This window comes from Hibiscus syriacus, unplaced genomic scaffold (assembly GCF_006381635.1).
Source record: "Hibiscus syriacus cultivar Baekdansim isolate YM2019G1 unplaced genomic scaffold, ASM638163v2 tig00110317_pilon, whole genome shotgun sequence".
In the NCBI taxonomy this organism is placed as follows: domain Eukaryota; kingdom Viridiplantae; phylum Streptophyta; class Magnoliopsida; order Malvales; family Malvaceae; genus Hibiscus; species Hibiscus syriacus.
Genome location: NW_024062676.1, coordinates 384,716 through 389,802, shown reverse-complemented (window position 1 = coordinate 389,802; position 5,087 = coordinate 384,716). Strand labels below are relative to the sequence as shown.

Here is a 5,087-nt window from a genome sequence, read left to right as displayed (position 1 = left end):
AATAAATATTTGAACTTAGAAAAAATTACCTCCATTAAATTAAACACAAATTCGACTTATGAGAAAGAAAAAAAAACAAAATGAAGAATCAACTCATTAAGACATGTTACTCCATAGGAAAAACTTTAATAAATATAAAATATATTTTATATCAGATTTAAAATAAAAATAAGTTTTTGAGTCGTGGTTATTAAAAATAAAATTTAATTACAACATATATTACTTCTAATCATCTTATATTAATACAAAAAGTTATATTATATATTCTTTTTATTTTAAGTTGTTAAATTATTTTTATCAAAATAGGTCTATATACTATTATATAATCACTTTAAGACTTATTAATTTTGTGATTGATTTTTTCCCGATCAAATAAGATGTTAACATGTCTTACAAAATTATGTATTTGTTTTGATAAAAAAGCATTTTAAATACTTAAAATAAAAAATTATAATTTAGAAATTTATTTTAATAAAAATATTTTAAATTAGTTACAAATAATAATTTAAAGGGAAAAAAGGACTATAATTGAATGACTTTGTTTTAGATTAATCCTCTGTATTATGTTAAAAAGATTTAAGCATACAAGATATGTATACCCGTGATCTCTCTTTTCCGATTTTTGTTCGTTCTTCGTCGACTTTGTCTGTCATCCCCCGGTGTGAATCTCTTCCGCCGCCTTTAAATACTTCTGCCGCTGTGAAAACCTCCACCAAATTCCTTTGAATAACCCCACAATCTTTCGTTAAATCCAACTTGAAAACCCCTGAAATTTCCCAATTTCGAAACCCTAAAAACCACTATCTGTCCTTCCCCTCCTTTTAAAACCTAACCTTACCATTCCTTCATAAAGCTCCATTATTTGTCTCTCTCCACCGATGGGTTCATCTCCTGCCCAAGGCGATGCGCTGGAGAAACTTGAATACCTCTCCCTTGTTTCCAAAGTAAGCTCCGAGCTCGAGAGCCATGTAGGGTTTTCCGACAAGGTTTTGGCCGAATTCATCACCGATATGGGCCGCCACTCCGAGACCGTTGATGAATTCGATGGGAAGCTGAAAGAAAACGGTGCAGAGTTACCTGATTACTTTGTCCGTACGCTTCTTACTATCATACACGCTATTCTGCCGCCAAATCCCAAGGCTGAGAAGGAATCCAAGAAGGAAAACGCGGCTGATGGAAAGAAGTCTAAATTTAAAGCTTTAGCAATTGCAGATGATAAAGATAGAGCAAAAGAACTAGAGAAGGAAATTGAGATGGAGGCTCAAGACAGAAGAAAAGTAGAGGATAGAGATAGAGATGGGGAAAGAGACAGATATAGGAGGGATAAGGATAGAGATAGAGATAGGAGTAGGCATGGAGATAGATATAAAGAGGCCGGTGATGATGGTAGGAGGGATTATGGCAGTCGTGGAAGAAATAGGGATCGAACCCGAGATAATAGAGATGGTGATGATGATAACAGGGATTATAGGAGCAGGGGCAGGACCAGGGACCATGATAATATGGAAGGTGAGGAAGGAGGGGGTAGGAGAGGTAATGGTAGGTATAAGGATAACGAGCCTGAGTTATATAAGGTATACAAGGGGAGAATTTCCAGGGTGATGGATTCAGGTTGTTTTGTGCAATTGAATGAGTTGAGGGGAAAGGAGGGTTTAGTTCATGTTTCCCAGATGGCTACTAGGAGGATTGCCAATGCTAAAGATGTTGTGAAACGGGATCAGGAGGTTTATGTAAAGGTAATTTCAGTTTCAGGTCAGAAGTTGAGCTTGTCTATGAGAGATGTTGATCAGAATACTGGTAAGGATTTGCTGCCATTGAAGAAGACTTCGGATGATGATGCTTTTAGGACAAATCCTTCAGGGGGGAAAGAGGGACGTGTAATGAGAACTGGCCTTTCAGGGATTAGGATTTTGGAGGATGAGGATGTTGCCCCATCGCGTAGGCCATTGAAGAGAATGAGTTCACCAGAGATATGGGAAGCCAAACAGTTGATGGCTTCTGGTGTTCTGAGAGTGGATGAGCATCCCATGTATGATGAGGACGGAGATGGAATGCTTTATGAAGAAGAGGGTGCTGAGGAAGAGCTTGAGATTGAAATGAATGAGGACGAACCTGCCTTCTTGCAAGGGCAGACTAGGTATTCTGTGGATCTCTCCCCGGTAAAAATATTCAAGAATCCAGAAGGTTCCCTGAGTCGTGCTGCTGCTCTTCAATCTGCACTTATTAAGGAACGGAGAGAAGTCCGGGAACAGCAGCAGAGGACAATGCTTGATTCAATTCCCAAGGATCTGAATCGTCCCTGGGAAGACCCGATGCCAGAGACTGGTGAGAGGCATCTTGCACAGGAGCTGAGAGGTGTTGGATTGTCAGCATATGATATGCCTGAATGGAAGAAGGATGCTTATGGAAAAGCTTTGACTTTTGGGCAGAGATCTAAACTTTCCATCCAAGAGCAGAGGCAGAGCTTGCCAATTTATAAACTGAAAAAGGAACTGGTTCAGGCCGTGCATGATAATCAGGCTCTTGTGGTCATTGGTGAGACTGGTTCTGGTAAGACTACCCAGGTAACCCAGTATCTTGCTGAGGCTGGGTACACTACTAGGGGTAAGATTGGGTGTACACAACCTCGAAGGGTGGCTGCAATGTCTGTGGCGAAGAGGGTAGCCGAGGAATTTGGTTGTCGATTAAGGGAGGAAGTTGGCTATGCTATTCGATTTGAAGATTGTACCGGACCAGATACTGTCATAAAGTACATGACTGATGGTATGCTTCTTAGGGAAATTCTGATTGACGAGGATCTCTCTCAATACTCGGTCATTATGCTTGATGAAGCTCACGAGCGTACGATTCACACTGATGTTCTGTTTGGGTTACTGAAGCAACTTCTGAAGCGGAGAGCTGATCTTCGTCTGATTGTTACATCGGCTACATTGGATGCAGAGAAGTTTTCAGGGTATTTCTTTGACTGCAGTATTTTCAGTATTCCTGGGAGAACATTTCCTGTGGAGATACTCTATACAAAACAACCTGAGAGCGACTACCTAGATGCTGCCCTTATAACAGTCCTACAGATACACTTGACTGAACCTGAAGGTGACATTCGTCTTCTTGACTGGTCAAGAGGAAATTGATTTTGCATGTCTATCACTTTATGAGAGGATGAAAGGACTAGGTAAAAACGTTCCTGAATTGATCATTTTACCAGTTTATAGTGCCCTCCCTAGTGAGATGCAGTCTAGGATTTTTGATCCTGCCCCTCCTGGGAAAAGGAAGGTCGTAGTGGCAACCAACATCGCAGAGGCATCCTTAACAATAGATGGAATATTCTATGTGGTCGATCCTGGTTTTGCTAAGCAAAACGTTTATAATCCGAAGCAAGGGCTTGATTCCCTTGTTATAACACCAATTTCACAAGCTTCAGCAAAACAACGAGCTGGACGTGCTGGGCGTACTGGACCTGGAAAATGTTACCGCTTGTACACGGAGAGTGCATATCGAAATGAGATGTCTCCTACATCAATTCCAGAGATACAAAGGATTAATCTTGGCATGACAACACTAACAATGAAGGCCATGGGCATAAATGATCTTCTTTCTTTTGATTTTATGGATCCACCTGCACCACAAGCTCTCCTTTCTGCCATGGAGCAATTATTCAGTCTGGGAGCTCTAGATGAGGAGGGGCTTTTGACTAAATTGGGTAGGAAAATGGCAGAATTTCCTCTTGATCCACCACTATCAAAGATGTTACTGGCCAGTGTGGACCTTGGCTGTAGTGATGAGATATTGACAATTATCGCAATGATCCAAACTGGTAACATCTTCTACAGACCAAGGGAAAAGCAAGCTCAAGCTGATCAGAAGAGGGCCAAGTTTTTCCAGCCCGAGGGAGACCATTTGACTCTACTTGCTGTATATGAGGCTTGGAAAGCTAAGAACTTTTCAGGGCCATGGTGTTTTGAAAATTTTGTTCAGTCTCGATCTTTACGGAGGGCACAAGATGTTAGAAAACAACTTCTCAGCATCATGGACAAGTAAGTTCTTTTGCTCTTGGTTTTATAATATCTTTTGCTAATTGTCTCTGATCTTTGATATCTTTCTTTATATCTAAGCTTTTATGGTTTAAGATATTAATTGTGTCCTACACTGTTAATTTTAAGATGTATTTGAGCTTACACTTTTGGTTATCGCTAGTAAAATTTATGATTATTACTACGGTGATGACCACTAACTGCTTTATAGTTTGAAAAATGCATAATGTTGCTTTAGCTTAATTGGCTGGAAAGTTCATCACCAACTTGCTTTCCAAGATTCTTTAATTTTTGGTGCCAGATTAGGGATCGTCAATGTTCATTTAGGAGACTACAAAGCTTGTTGTGAATGTCTCTGTTCTCTGGATATGCTTTTATTGCTTTTGCATTATTCTGACTATTCTCTTGTTAGTAATATCTTCACATGTTCTGACGATAGCATCAACCAGCAGTCTTTCTCTCTTTCAATTCGTTAGTTTTGAATCTGTTGTGTTCTCTACTAGTATCGAGTATTATTACCATGCTAAGAGTTTGTACTTGGCCTTTGAGGTTCTAACCTGAACGGTGATGTTTTTTCAGGTACAAACTGGACGTGGTGAGTGCAGGAAAGAATTTTACAAAGATCAGGAAAGCAATCACAGCAGGGTTCTTCTTCCATGCTGCAAGGAAGGACCCACAGGAGGGATATAGAACTGTGGTGGAGAACCAGCCTGTTTATATTCACCCAAGTAGTGCCCTTTTCCAGAGGCAACCGGACTGGGTGATCTACCATGAGCTAGTAATGACTACAAAGGAGTACATGCGAGAGGTGACAGTGATAGACCCGAAATGGCTGGTTGAACTTGCGCCTAGATTCTTCAAACAGGCAGATCCTACAAAAATGAGCAAGCGCAAGCGCCAAGAACGCATTGAGCCTCTTTATGATAGATATCATGAACCTAATTCTTGGCGTCTCAGTAAACGACGAGCCTGATCTGCATGCATCCCCACTATCGTATTTCTCCTTTTACTCTATAACTAAATTTTGTTGATTTATGCAATCCTTTGCTTTCTGTT

At 40.2% G+C, this 5,087-nt stretch overlaps 1 pseudogene; it reads left to right on the top strand.

Moving 5' to 3' along the window:
• The first annotated feature begins 621 nt into the window (after window positions 1–621).
• Window positions 622–5,087, top strand: LOC120116981 (annotated as a pseudogene).